The sequence below is a fragment of the Rhyacophila brunnea genome, unplaced genomic scaffold, assembly GCF_057557595.1.
Source record: "Rhyacophila brunnea isolate RB1 unplaced genomic scaffold, BYU_Rbru_1.0 scaffold_5, whole genome shotgun sequence".
NCBI lineage: Eukaryota > Metazoa > Arthropoda > Insecta > Trichoptera > Rhyacophilidae > Rhyacophila > Rhyacophila brunnea.
The window spans coordinates 18,857,350-18,873,689 of NW_028233170.1; the positions used below are offsets into that span (position 1 = coordinate 18,857,350).

Consider the following 16,340-nt stretch of genomic DNA (forward strand, 5'->3'; position numbering starts at 1 on the left):
GATCTCTTGATTACAGAGTTTTGGTTGTAGTCTATAATTGACCTGAAACCATTTCTATTATTTCTAAATATCAAGTTTCACTTTACTTCTTATTTATAATGAAGTATTTATTATTCATTTTATAAATTTATAAAATTAGTTTCTCACTCGATTTTCACGACGAATATTCGTAAAGCCATATTATAGTATTATAAAAATACGGAAATAATTATACAACAAAAAATCTTTACAATAGCTTACTTGTGTGTAATAATGTATAAATTAGCGTAGTAGGTATTTAGAAAAAAAGATAATTAAAAAAAAGTTCCTATGTCGTTTATCAATAAATGCTAATTTAGTTAAAATAATAAACGATAATAATTTTAATATCATATAATGAATTGTAATTTAGAAGTACCACTGGGCATCCGTGGTGTTGGGTTTGAGTTCGTTTCAGGCGCGTAAAGAGCTTTTATTTCGTTTCAACAGTCGCTACCAGTCGTTCGCCGCTCTGCCAGTCAGTATCGCGGCAGCTTTCGCCGAATGAGCCTGATTTTCAGGAGTGCGTATACTGAAAACCAACACACTTTTTATTAAAGCTTCATGATGTTTATTCACGTCTTTGAACATGGTTATGTTGGCCACAGTTTGTGTTCGTAATGGGGACATTTGATAAAATATATACTTAAAATAATCTTCAAATAATTGTATTTATAAACAATTCTAAAGACATGGATTGAAACTATACCAACTTCAGTATTAAGTGAATAAAAAAAGGTGTTTTTGTGAAGAAAAAAAACAATACATAATATTATACACTCAGTATAAGATACATTCATTTTTAAATTGGTATATAATAATAAATAATATATTATATAAATCTTACTTTAACATACTCTTAATATACTTTCAAAATACTCTTAAATAAATGTGAATAACTTTGCTGTTAATTAAAATACAACTTGTTAAGAAAATAATACTTTAGTGATTAACTGGATACTCCTAAGGCATGTAAGTTATAATAAATTATAAGAAACTGTGTGAAATAAAAATTTAAAATACTAGTAAGGAATCTTGATGTTAAATTAAAACAATCTTTTGCTTGTATGTTTTGTTTAAAGTTTTAAATTAAAATTTATTTTATATAGTTATATATTATTATCTTTATATGGGACGTAAAACCCAGATATACAGGTATATTATCTTCAACTACAAAATTAGCTTGGGTTACATATACATATTATATTGATTTATTAATCACTCTCATTTTGTTTCATCTTCTATCTTCTTTAGCTCATATAATGAATTTTGTCACGGACGATAGATATAATTATTAAAAAAGAACATACATATTATAAAGCATATTTTTAATGCAATTAAGTAGTTACCTACTCATATTATTTATCTGAAATAAATAAATATATGATTGGTTTCTAATATTTTAAAAATAGTAATAGTATCACTATATGCCCATTATGGCCAAACGGTCTGTGCGTCGGCATAATATGAATTGGGTCCCAGGTTTGAATTCAGGGTTTGACAAATACACATTTTGTTTTTAATTTTCGTTTAGAGTCAGAAAATAGACCTAATATATTGAATAAGTTGCTAACACCCATTTCTCGTAAAAACTGAAATCTGTTGATACACACTTCTACTCTGTAAAGGCCTATATGATCTTATTTAGATCGGATATGGTCTAATGAAATAAAATTAACTGTATAATGATTAGGTGATAATAATATTCTTATAGTCATTTTTGTTATTTTGTACGAAAAACCATCATATAATATTTTCCCATCAATACGGTTATAAAAAGTCTATATCTCTCCGAGTACGTTCAATGAAGAAATATGATAACAACATGCTAGTCAGAATAATATAACCCCCAAAATAAAATGCCTTTGACAAAAAATGCTAAACAATAAAACCATAAAAACGCGAAAAATTCTACACGTTTGTGATGACAGAGGCACACTAGAATATTTAAAAAATAAATCTCTCTTGAACAGATATCGTACTGTTTCCATTACTTCATGCAAAGGTTGGCTGTTTGTAAGCCTTTGAAGTAGCGCTGAACCGGTGACATGTGAGCCAGCACACACCCAATAATGTTACTTGAGAGACCCATAAAAGAATTTTCAATTGCGATGTTAATATAAAATGCTTATCCTTCAACGAGTAGAGGTTTTTTTGATCCTGGGAAAAGGGTAACCTGCATATTTCAAAGTTTCGCGACAATTTTTATTCAGGCGAGACAGATTGTATTTAAGGTCAGGTATGGTACCTGTAGAAAAAACATTTTATTTATTATAATCCGTTTTTCTTCGAATATATATTTGCTCATTGGTTTGAACTCGTGGGATACAATACTACAGAATCTACTCGCTTTTGAAGTAAACAAACTGTGTGAAACTTTTTATATTATATTTTATATTATATTTAAACTAAAATATTTATCCATACCATTAGCTATTTTAATACGACATCCAGTGGGATTCGAACTCACGCCTCCCGGATTCACGCCTATCTGCTCTCATTTGTGCATATGCAATAAGGAATATTATATTATTAAATCTTGTGAATTATTCGTTGAATAAAATTAATAGTTTATTATATTATGAGTATACCAAAGTGCTTAATTTTCAATAACCTTTTATTAGCTGTCAGGTAAAAAGTGTAACTTTATAAAAATTACAATTACTTAGGTAATTTTGGTCTCTCGACAAATTTCATCAATCTTTATGGGTTAGTAAAACTAAATGGAAATCTATTTTGCTACTTAACTATATACTACTAAATTGCATACAATCTAATAAATTGCACTGCATTGTAATGTCAAGTTACAATTTTATTGGGGAAAAGTAATAATAAAATATGAAGCTATTTCAGTGACTTGTTGAGTCAATAGCTCCAAACTATGGGTGGGGGACTATTTTGATATTGTTTGTTTATTTATCTTTTAGTTTTTTATATACATTTTATTTTTCACACATTTTAGGACCCAGGCTTTTCTATTAATGTTATCATACGTTGAATGGTTTTCGGGTTATTTTAAGTACACTAAGGAAATACATTACATAAAAAACGTATAGTTAGTAATATTAAATTGTTACACCAAATTTTGTGATAAAATTAAATAAAACTGAAGAAAATGTATACCCTGTTATAATTCTCTTAGGGTAAATTTTATGGTTTCAAAATAAAATTTCGGCTACATTTGTCGTAATAGGTAATAAATAATTCACGCGACAAAAAACTAGTTTCCATTCACCTTAAAATATTATGCTAAAGCTTATTTATGGGCTTTTTACAATTCACAAACGTGAATTGTATTAGATTTAAATGTAAAATAATTTACGAAAAGGATACTTTTATGTTAATAATGAACGCCCTTCTGACCTAAACGGTTTTTCAGATTTATTGCCTTTATACATTTATCTCTTTTCTCTTTTCGCGTAAAATGTATTTTAAATTGAGTTAATTCTAATAAGGGTTATCATTTTTATGGTCTTTCTGAAAAAGAAACAAAGAACGTTTCAAAGAAAAATATTCAAAAAAACGCTCATAACTTTTTGAAATGCGAAAAAGGTAGCTAGGGTACCCATGTAATGTCTTTGAATTATTCTTGTTACAAAGTATATTACTATGGATGTTCAAATCATTGTCAAATATTTTGAATTCCTATGAATAACAATACATATTTAAGTATTAGCTACCAATCAATGAAATCATTTCGATAACTACAGTAATAAATCAATGAAATAATATTAATTATGTATCATTATTTATTATACTGCTTTAATCTTAATGAAATTATAATAAATATACAATTTTTATGAAACACATCACGCGTATAATAATATTATGTTTTTTTTTTTGTTTTTACAAAAAGAATGGGTTAACAATGATTGTTCGTATTTTTATATTATAGCATTTTATTGATATTGACAATACGTATGATATTCAAATAATGCATAGGTGCATCGATAATTTAGTACATAAATCTGCCTATATATATGAATGAATTATATCAATAATATTAATATAATATTTTTGAGAACTTGTAAAAGGTACTTGGTTCGTGAAATTTATAATAATTAGATATTTATTTCAGTATTTTATTAATAATTATCAATAAACATACAATGGACAATGCCGCCTGTAAACGTTGTTATTAGTCTTATATATCATGCTTTTAAATATTCACATGTAAAATTACGTAGGTAATGGGAATCTGTATGTCGAAAAAAAAATATTTCGTTTGTAAAATATAAAAAAAACCCTACACTTCATAATATTATATATTAAGAAGGTAAGCGAAGAAATAATTCGATAACGCGGTATCCGGCAATAGCGTATTGAGAGTGTACGCGACTGGTTATCTTTATGGCTAATATTCGAATCAAGATATTTTGGTCTAGATCACCTATTTTTATTACGTTTGAAAATAAATTCCGGCTACTTATATTCTTGACATCGTGAGTTACGATTTTTCATAATTCCACCTCAAAATTCAGTGAAATATCTAGATGGGTACTTTTTCATGAGATACATAGCAATATTTAGCACAAGCAGGTTTAAAAAAAATTTAAAACCCCTTTTTATAATATATATCTCACGTGATGTACTCCGTTATTTCGGCTGTTGGTATCATTAAACGTGAAATAAATCTCATTAAAATAAATCAAATACGTCCAGTGCGTTCCGTAATCAACGAACTCAAATACAAACCGCAGGGGCGTGGCGCGTACGTGTGAAAGATAAAAGAAATAATATTGCGATCGAGCAAGATAAGTGACTTGGTATTTTATTGCTCATGTAATTTAATGTCGCTATATTTAACATTCACGCAATGGCAAAAATGCAATTTGACTTATAAATAGATACCTACGGTATTTTTTTATTTAAATATTTAACCATTTTTTCAATGAAGATGGTTTACTCACAAACAAAATATGATATAATAATATAATATGTAGGAAATAACAGAATTCGGCAATAGGGTATAAGATTAATATATAACATTCATCACAAATTTGTAAATTAAGTTTTATAATTTTAGTAGTAGTTTTTTACGAATTTACCGAGGCTTTGACTGCGACTAGCTGTCATATTGCCTCATCTCTTCTAGAAGGAGATCCGCCAATTAGGTCCTCTAATTCTGTTAAAAAACTTAATAATTTTGCCAAGATCTTCACCGCCAGGGCATCTTTCAATTCGTCAACATTCTCAAAGATATCCGCAATTCGCAGCTGTACTCTGTCATTCATATTTGTGGCATTGTACAATGTTCATCAAAACATCACATTCATCGTAAAGCTGTAAATCGCTTCTTCCCACGAGGACATCAAATCTTTTACCCATTGTGTGACCTATTCTTAGCCTCAGTAACAGCTTAAGCTCGTTTATTCTCTGTCCAAAGGAGACTCTACAAACGAGGGCACGTGTAGTAATACTTACTAAGTATTTATTATCAATACTATTGTGAAATTTAATTCTATTAAACATAAACTTTTTCAGTAAATAAATTTCAAGTAGGTATTGCAAGTTTTTTAATGTTTAAATTTCCACGCCCCTCTCTTACACACACACATAATATTATGTGATATACAAGAAGGAAAATAGTACTCTAGTATCTTGTTTAGTGGAATAGTTTGGAACCATGCCCAATCCTTAATGATGTGCAAGTAATCAGTGAGGCAGTCAAAAATAAATACCATGAGAGTAAGCATTTTTTCATTGAAAACACCTGGTCAATTCGCATATATGTACTTAATGTATAAACAAAAAAAAACTGTTATTACACCGTTCCACTTTATCTTAAACTACTATATTTCTATAAATAATAATATAATCAATTATAAAATCCTTTTTACTAACTGGCGCCAAAAAAATATATTATTATAAAATAAAAGTGTCCACGTGTTTCAATACAATTATTATAAAATGATTGGTATTCAGCTATTATTCTCAATAAAATGACAATAGGTAAACGTGACCCTACTCATAGACCCGCCAATGCCATACAACCATGTTCTGTGTCCATATACACATGTTTATTATTTCAAAGAATCAACATAATATGAAAGTATTCTTGACGCAGATTAGATTCTAACTGAGGAATTTTCGATTGGTAGTTAAATAATTAAGTAGGCTTACACACGGGGGATGATCTTTATTATGAATAACCTTATATTAACTTCACCTGGGTTCTATATCTATCTATAACTTTCAAAGGCTACTTTGCCTATTTACTGAGTAGAAATTTAAAATTTAATAAACAGCGCGTAATAATGGGGTGACAATGCATTTTATCACAATTCAAAAAATAAATCCATGTAAGTACTTCAAGTTCATTAATAGCAGTGTTCTTGATTGGTTCATAAATTGTATTTGAGTACTTAGTCGGATTTCACAACTGTAAATATAAAAAGGGGTCCTGTCGACATATTGAGACAATATCTAATTTTATAATTATTAAAAACGTTGCTTGGCACATATTATGTAGTGAAACGTATATTTAGGGTACCTACCGTCCAAAATTAGCCAGAACCAGCATAAAATTATTATTGATGACAGAGTTAGCCGCAAAACTTTAAGTTAATAAGTTTAATTTTATATTTTGTACAAAATAGTTTTAACAATTAAACATTCACCTAGGTACCAAAAGTGTTACTGAAAAGACCGTTACTTTCCCGATTAACTGTGCCAATTTGAACTTAATCCTTCATGAGGCCAAAACCAAGTCGGCTACATTCCCAATAATTATACTTACTGTCTGTATATTTTATATTAAAAATAAAAACCCCTATTCGAAAACAGGTATTCATAATTCAAAATCGCCTTACTCTAGAGCCCTGACCAAAGTATTTTAACGGCAGTCGCCCTGTTTCAAGTCAAGTATAAATATAAGTATATAAAAAATATGAATAATTTTGTGTTTTCCTATATTCTATAACAATGGATGTAAATAGTACCTAGGTACTTTGAAGTGCTGATTTAATTTCAAAAAATATTTCATAATGGTCGTTATTGCAAATTATATAATATGTATTATGTTTCTGGAAATGAAAAACTTTTTGAATAATTTGTTAGAAAACAGACAATAATTTTGACGTTTTACCGTCAAAGCCTGTATAAATAAAAACGAATAAAAGACTTCGTTTATGCCGTGATGACATTAAACTTGTTGAAGCGAGTGGATCTACAAACAGCCCTGTTAAAAAGAGTTGCGTTGATAATACGGAAAATTGAGCAAAGACAAAAAAGTCTTTCATTTTTCCGTACAGTATAATTTAATTTAAATCACTCCAGGCTAAACACTCGCTCACATGGATTGATATAATAAAATCCATTCCACGTGGATAAGTTATAATGAAAATGTTCCTTTTATAACGGCAAGACATGAAAGAAACTTTGATATTGAAACTTGCTACATACAAAGACGTTTAAATCATAAAACTTAAATTGAAATGCAATCGTCGAAAACTTATGCTTTAATGTGGATTGTGGTGTGTTATAGTTACCAGTGCCACATAGTGATGTAACTACGAAACGTGCAATGAAATATAATTTATTGGATACCAATTTATTACTTTTGCTAAAACATAATTTCATGAAATAATAATAATAATATATTACCTTGTGAAACATTATTATAATCTACCTTTCATTAGAGTATGTCAGCAGATGTGGTATTAATAATATTGTATTTTAGACTAAGTTAATTAGAATTAAATTAATAACAATTATAACATTTATTATTTCATTTATGATTAGTGGACCACGTATTCAAATTGTACTGGACGGATATGTACGGTGTTTAACATATTATAATATAATATTATTTACATTTAGCTTTTGCTGACAGCTAGTTTTCGTTTTATTTTAGACTTTATGAGTTCATACGCTTTGCACTAGAAAGAAAAATACTTTTGTTGTACTAATCTATGATTTGTACAATAGTTTTGTAAATGTACATAGCGAATATTTTAAATACTTATACTATTTTTAAACCACTTTTATTATATAAAAATCTAGTTTTTAATAACCTATTAATATACTTATGTGCATTAATAAAAAAAATAAGAAAACTATTTCTATTTAAAATTATAAATAATTTAATAAATTCTTATTTGATACAATATATTTATATCAGTTTTTAAAGTATTATCAAGAGTAGTCAAGAGTAGTCTTAATAAATGTAAATTATAATATATATTATTTAACTACTTATGTTGTCATAAAATAAAAATCAACAAAATAAATGTTATCTCAATTAATTAATTAATTAAATAATAGTGTTTTAGGTCTGATAAATTTACTTAAATAGGTACATTTACAATAATTACAACATAGATTTTATTTTCTTAAAATTCACTCATGTCACTGTCACCTTTTGGTTTTTATATACAAAGGTTGTTTTTTTAAAGGAATTCTTTATTCATAATAATAGGATAGTTTGTAATATAATGAGTTTTCAAGATAATTAAATAATAAAAAAATATTTGCTTTCTTTAGAAACACCGTTTTGTCACCATATTTTTGATGACACACGAGAACATTTTTATTGAAAACCTTTCGTTAAGTAAGTAAGTAAAATATTCTATAATGGTAAAAATCTTAGGTACCATCCGCTTTGTCAGAAATTTTACGTGAGTACACAAAATGGTCACAGTAGGCATAAAGGTTTGACAGTAGAAACTTTTTGGGTTTTATATGGCATTGTATATTCATAGTCTTGCTTGGAATTTTCCTAAAAGAAAAAAAACAAATCCTTGAAAAAATCGCATTACATTATTTTCAAGCTTGGTTACATTTTCAGTGTAAAAACTATGCTTCTATAAATTCACGCAACATTGTGTTACAAGAATTCTGGGTAAGCTCAGGATTTTATTATTCGATATCATAATCAAACTCTTAGTTTACTCTTGTTGTATTTTACCAGAAATAAAAAATAAGCTCTGATGTTTACCATTATACTAATATAATAAAAAAATCCCAGAACATAAATTAGTTTGTAAAATATTTAAATACCACATTAATTAATTTGTATAAAAATATACTCAATTTAATAACCACATATTAATTTTGTTTAGTGCTTACGTGGATTTAAAATTTAACCGAATAACCTATTATTTTATAAAATTGTATGAGTAGCACTTAACATAGCGAACAGAATTTATGAAATATTGTTCTCTGTTGTCCATAATAATTTCTATGTCGATGTATCCAATTAATTTAAATCTGCAATGGTATACATACATACAAGTACCAAAAATTATATAATATATTTTATAAGCTAGGTACAAGAGTAGACCGTAATATTTTTTTTATTAAAAATATATTATTTTATAAGATCTCAAAATTATGCATATATTATATTTTTAAAATATAAACATATTATCGGCAAGAGAATAAAATCTGTATGTATTCTATTCAGACCATGATTTTTATGGGTATGTTTCTAAAGCTTTCAAATTTCTGTATTTTAATGTTTGTTTATTATGTGAGCTTGGTAATTAAATAAATATCTTTATTTTTCAGAAGATCTACGCTAAAGTAGATTTTAATAAATACTGATTAAATGTGATTAAGATTTTTTTTAAATTTGTAGAAAGTAATATAATACAAACCTTTGTAATGAAATTTGTTAAATTTCAACGAAAATCTTTATAATGTTTAATACTAGAATACAATGTCATTACATGTATTATGTTATATTTAATTATAAAAATAATCAAATTATAGTATTAAGTTTTTTAAATGAATTAATAAGTATAATGAAAACATATAACACTAATCCTGTGTACATAACAAAATACCCACCCCCATCTCCATAAATGAAAAAAATAAGCTAAGGCATAATACATTAGATTACCTTTACGGTAGGGTGTGATTAACTTGTCTATAACTCTCGTTGAGGTGGAGGTTGATATGCATTTTTTTGTATTTGACATTATTTACATAGGTTATAACCAATAACGTGGATTAAAATGTTGGTTCAATATTTTTTTTTAATTTCCACGAACAAAATTTGTTAAAATTTAATTTTTTTGAGATTTTTTGACGATATATTACATATATAATATTATTAAAAGTTGTTTATTTCATCATCATTAACAGCATCACATTACATTAAAAAAACTATTTTTAATATATTATGTAATTATCTGTGTAAAATGAATTAAAAATATATTTAATAAACCATTTCTTTTATTCAACTAATTGAGAATAATATACTATTATACATAACATTGATTTAATACAAAAAAACGATTGTCAATAATAACGCAATTTGATAAGCATTTTTATATATGACCTACCAGTTTAAATTGTTGCAATTAGATAAGTGGTTCGTAGCATAATTGGTTAATGCACAGTTGGCGCGATACCGGTTATATTTTTGAATTATGATTTTTTTGTGGTGGGGTATCTGAGGTGTTTTTAAGTTACTTATATAAAAATATATTTATTTTACTTAAAATATTATATATCTACCATATTATGTACATTATCTAGTTACCTAATTTATGTATACAGTTTTATATACGAGGGTGGGTCAATAATTCCTTAGAAAAGCCGACAGGTGGCGCGACTAGTACTGTAAGCGGTTTGTTTTCATGCAGCGGCACTACCGATTCAGTATGCTGCGAAGTTTCAATCAGATTGGTCGGGTTGTTGTGTGTTTCTCGTACATTTAAAAAAAAATTGCTTGTGGAAAATGGAAAAATGGAAAATGGAGAAAATTGAGTTTAGAGCTGTTATTAAACATTTTAATATAAAAGGGTTAACAGCAAAGGAAATAAAAAATGAGTTGGATTTAGTTCACGGCATATCTGCTCCTTCACTTGCAACTATTTATAACTGGTTAAATGATTTTAAACGTGGTCGTACATCAACAAAGGATGAACCACGCTCAGGACGTCCTGTAGAGGTGACTACACCAGAAATGATCAATAAAATCCACGATATGGTGTTAAGTGACCGAAGATTAAATTTGAGTGAGATAATTGAGGTTACAGGGATCTCAAAAGGTAGCGTCATTTCTATTTTACATGACAAATTGGGCATGAAAAAAATTTCTGCAAGATGGGTGCCGCGTTTGCTCACAGTCGACAATAAACGCAATAGAGTGGTGGCCTCTAAAGCCCTGTTGTCGCTCATGCAACGTAATCCGGATGAATTTTTTCGTCGCTTTGTGACTGTAGATGAAACATGGATACACCACTATACTCCCGAGACGAAAGAACAGTCAAAGCAGTGGATTGCGAAAGGCGAAACATGTCCAAAGAAGGCGAAAACCGTAAAATCAGCTGGTAAGGTTATGGCTACTGTATTTTAGGATGCACGTGGAATTATTTTCGTTGACTATTTGGAAAAAGGAAAAACAATAACAGGGGATTATTATGCATCTTTATTGGACCAGCTAAAAAACAAAATTGAAGAAAAACGGCCTCATTTAAACAGGAAAAAAATCCTCTTTCATCAGGACAATGCCCGTGTTCACACATGTTTACGATCAATGGCTAAAATTGAAGGATTGAAGTTCGAATTGGTCGACCACCCACCGTATTCGCCAGATTTAGCCCCCAGTGACTTTTTCCTTTTCCCAAACTTAAAAAAATGGCTAAGTGGACAACGTTTTTTTTCAAATGAAAAAGTCATCGATCGGACAAATGCTTATTTTGAGGCCCTTCCGAAAACTTATTTTTCTGACAGTTTAAAAAAAATTGAGAAACGTCTAACCAAGTGTATTGAGCTCCAAGGAGATTATGTTGAGAAATAAAAAAAAAATACAAAAATAAAAACTGTTTTAATGCTTTTTTCTAAGGAATTATTGACCCACCCTCGTACCATAATATGACTTAAGTTAAATGTCATAATTTACTAAATAGGTACTCCTAAAAAATATTTGTGCATAATATATTATAATAATAATATGTAAAATAAAGGACTGAATCGGATGTTGTAGTAATTTGAAAGTATGTGACATTTACAAAGATAAATAGACACTTATAATATACTCTTTTCATAAAATTTGCTTAAAAATATTTATAACCAGCCTTCCAGCCAAGGTTCAATAAAATAATAAAGTCACACGTAATACCATTACAAGAAAGTGTGTTTTATTACGGTAGGTACATGCAATAATTTTATTTAAGTCTTAAGTATGGCCGTACGTACGGTAAACTTAAATGAAAAATGACCCACCATATTATTTAATTTTACGTGTAAGCATTTCCTTGAACTCAAAAAGCGTCCTAAGTATTCTACCGTCATGTTCCTTAGCAAATGGAATAAGAGAAAGGCGGGGTTGAAAGAAACATGATGTTACCGTGGCTCCCAGCATGAGAGAACCAGATAAATGTATTGTATACCAACGTGTTTTCCGCTCTGAATTCAACTGTAAAAGTTTTCTTGAAAACCATACACAAAACCTCGTTGTCAGATTATTAACATAAAATAATTTACAATTATTATATATCACATTACTCAGTTATTTAAATATATTTAAAACATTTTATACATATATTTTGATATTAAAATTATCTGTGAAATCGTTATAATCGTAACTAATTGGTATATTAATGTAACAACTTGTAAAAAAAATCTCGGAAATAAAGTTACCTCCATATTAGAAAAATATTAGGCCGAGTGGCAGGCAAACTCAATTTTTTCACTGATTAACTTTTTGTTCTTATGCATTATGAAATTATCGGTTCATATGTCATTCTTCATAGAAAAAAATGCTTATGGTTTCTCAAATTTCGTTAAGAAAATGGCTACAAATTAATATCAAACTATTATTGAATACTGCATAAATGAAAAGAATAAATATTGTAAGCTTTTATTTATATAATATTATATATAATTTTAAAACAAGTCAGATACAAATCTTTAAAAAAAATCTATTTAAAAAAATATTACGTCTAGTGGGACTCGAATCCGCATCCGCTGATTTCACGTGAATATACTTTACCAATTGAGTAATAATTGTACGTGTCATGTAATTATGGCAATATATTTACTAGAAGGCTCTCTAACGTCGATATATTCAAGTGGGTTTATAATAATATAATATGACGTGGTTTCAAATTATGTATGTTCAACAAATAAATGTTATATTCACAAATCTTGTGAATTATTCTTGGAGTGAAAAATTAGTTTCGTAACCCTTTTTATTGAAAATACATAGTTTTCAGAAATATTGACGGTTATAAGTGTCTTTGAGAAGGACACGGTTGTAATAATTGGATATATATTACGTAATTGTTGCCTACTCAACCACCTACTGCAAAAATGAATAACAATTTTTTAACTCGTTTAGTGCTAACAACGCGACTGGCGCGTTTGCATTACCTGGACATTAGATATAATTAACATGATATTTAAAAGTGGTAGTTAAATATTAATTAACAGGTCAGCAGTGATTGTGTTAAGCATATAATTTATTAAAGCAACGACGGATCTATACCCAGCCTCAGATAAATGAAAGAAGCCCACAATAGAAGATAATATATTATATTCGGGTAGCGAGAAATACCTCTCTCACGAAAAAATAAACATTTTTCAATAGACATCTTCACTTGGGTTGAGAATGATGACAAAATAAACTTCTGCCTAAGATATCTTAAAAAATGATTGAATAATAAATAATATATTGGATAATTTATTCATCATAAATATTATTTTTAGATTTATAAAATAAATGTAATTATTTATTATTAGTACAATAAATAGTAGAAAAAATATTAGGTACTTACCTACATATTCATAAAAAATAAAGAAAATATTACTGAAGTGGCATGTTAATAATAACAAACACCTTGTGATACTTTCAGTGCGTACAAGGGCGCTTTGAGAGGTTCATGAATTTTGTATACCTGTGTATTCTATTAATAGTCAGAGTAGTAGTCTATAAATTGAAATTAAAAGAAGAACTATGCTAAGTAACAAAATAATATCGCTTCGGTCTAATGCCAGCGCTCCATTGGCGAGCCAAAAGTCCGAGGACAATAAATCGTCCGATTTGTCTATGCCCTGCTACTGATCAATGAACGGATAAAAAAGTCAAGCTGTCAAAAGTAAAAAATTGCGATTATCGTAATGTCTTCTGATAACCCTATAATTTTGTGTTATTTATATGTAGACTTGCGTAAAATAATATAGCAGTGAAAACAATACAAGATTTACGTTTTCTTTTATGAATTTCATAAATACAAATAAAAAAATAATTGGTAAATCTCTCATTTTATAATGTGTAAATTAACAAATAAATCAATGAAAATGTTTAAAACAATTACAGATTTTTTTGCGGTCCGAATGATTGCGTATTAATGTCAAATCGAATTTGCATTGCGATCAACGGATGAAGTCTGGCAACTCGGAGGTAAAATATCAAACATGTTTGAAATCCAACGAGCCTGGTCTGCGGATTAATTAAAAAGTCCGCAGACCTGGGGTGCTCCACGCGAAAAAAAAGTCCGAAGACTGTAAATGGAGCGCCAGCATAATGGCGATGCAAAATATGACACTCTAAATTCGTCTTATATAAAATATTAATAAAACCAATTAATAGTCACGTACGGCTCAGACACCTGGTCTGTGACCAAAAGCATGGAAAGAGTTTTACGGTCATTTGATCGGAGTACATATGCTACGTGGTATTAATAATTATAGTCCATCGAATTGGATCACTTTTTATAGTTAGGATATAATAGTACATAAAGTAAACGAATAATGCATGACAATGAAACTGTCATTCAGGCTAAACGAAGATCTGGTAGACATTGTACAAGATGAAACGATAGTGTAGAGTTAGATTTAAGGACCTCGCGTGTCCTAAGCTCAATGAAAGCAGCTTTGAAAAGATCTGAATGTAGGCCTACAAAGGGTTGTTGTGCCACGAAGAAAATGTTACTAATACAATTATCAATTATATTCAAATTTTGGATGTCCATGGTAATCCATTGCTCCAAATACTTACCTCAGTGACACTCGCCAGTTCATTCTCCTTTTTTTCTCACGATATCCAATTTCAAACATTGCTAAAAATGTAATTCCGACTATTCTTGTCAAAGTCGGTTACCTCCATATCCCGTAATTTTGACATAATAGCGAAAAATTGTCAAGCACAATATTATCAAGGATTGTTAATGAAATATGTTATTTTCGCGAACATGTTAGGTAGGTCATCATTTTAATAGCTAAATATAAGGTACTAAGAGTCATTAAAATTAATAAACGGTCATATTTAAAGTTGTCGAGAAATATAAAAAATGGGCTGCTAATGAATATATCTAACCGACTTTACAATCCATCTTCGGTTTTCAGCGCTGGAAATGGTAAATTTTACGAACCGTAGCACTAAATAATTTTCAGAAAATATTTACATAGTTATATAATTTAATGTATATTTTATAAAAATAAATGTGTTCGATTTCTTGCTATATTGCCTATCTAGCTCAGATGGTCAAATAATTTTTCAATGAGATGGAACGATAGTTTTGGGATTTCAACAACCGGAACGGCGCTCTGGTGCGCTCCAGTTTATTTCGAACCCTGGGCTTAATACTATATTATTTAAAAATGAAACTTCATTTAATATATCATTAATACATACGATGGAAAAATGCGATCTACAAGCGAAAAAAAAAATTAAAAATGGAAGCGGCTGACTTTGAAACTAACTTTAATTGGACGTTAGTATTTAATAAAAATCGATATCTTAAATAGTTAATTCAAAACTCGACGTCATTAAATGTATATCTACTCGTATATTGGCATATTATGAAAAGCGGCTATTATAAATTATCGTAACTGATCATTCGAAGAAAAATTAAGCGAAGGAGAAATTCCGGTAAAAGACAAATGCTTAAGCGCTAAAAAAGATCCAAAAGGGTTCATTTGTAATAAAGTATACAGTCATTATTTAGAACAGCTACAGCTTAAGGGAAATACTTAGTCTTGATATTACCCGGCTTCAAGTAAGATATTAGGAAGTAGAAGAAGAGGTTGATAGTAACGTTTTTTTCTGCAAATACTAGTATTAATAGCAAGTAATTAAAAAAATGTTTCCTCTCAAATCGATGTAATTTAAATTAAAATAATAAAACACATGAAATATTTATAAGAATATAAGATGATTTTAGATCTCTTTAATGTAGTACTCGTATTTATTGATTATTATTTAACGATTTATTATTAGAGTTTGATGATATATACGCCTATTGATTGTATTATTAGTAATAGGGGTTCGAGAGATGCAGTTTTGATTCCTGCTTACTTTATTAAAAAAAAAAGATTTTTTTGAAAGAAAAAAGTGTTTTCAGAATTATAATCTAATTTTTTATTCA

The 16,340-nt window shown here is 28.5% G+C and overlaps 1 protein-coding gene across 1 annotated transcript in view; it reads left to right on the forward strand.

Annotated features, from left to right (window-relative positions):
- The first annotated feature begins 875 nt into the window (after nt 1–875).
- The window catches only part of LOC147066128 (neural-cadherin-like), a 549,013-nt gene continuing 533,548 nt past the window's right edge, over nt 876–16,340 (forward strand). The window contains exon 1 of the mRNA XM_085956145.1: nt 876–990. The gene's annotated coding sequence lies outside the window, so the exon portion shown is untranslated. The remainder of the gene's footprint in view (nt 991–16,340) is intronic.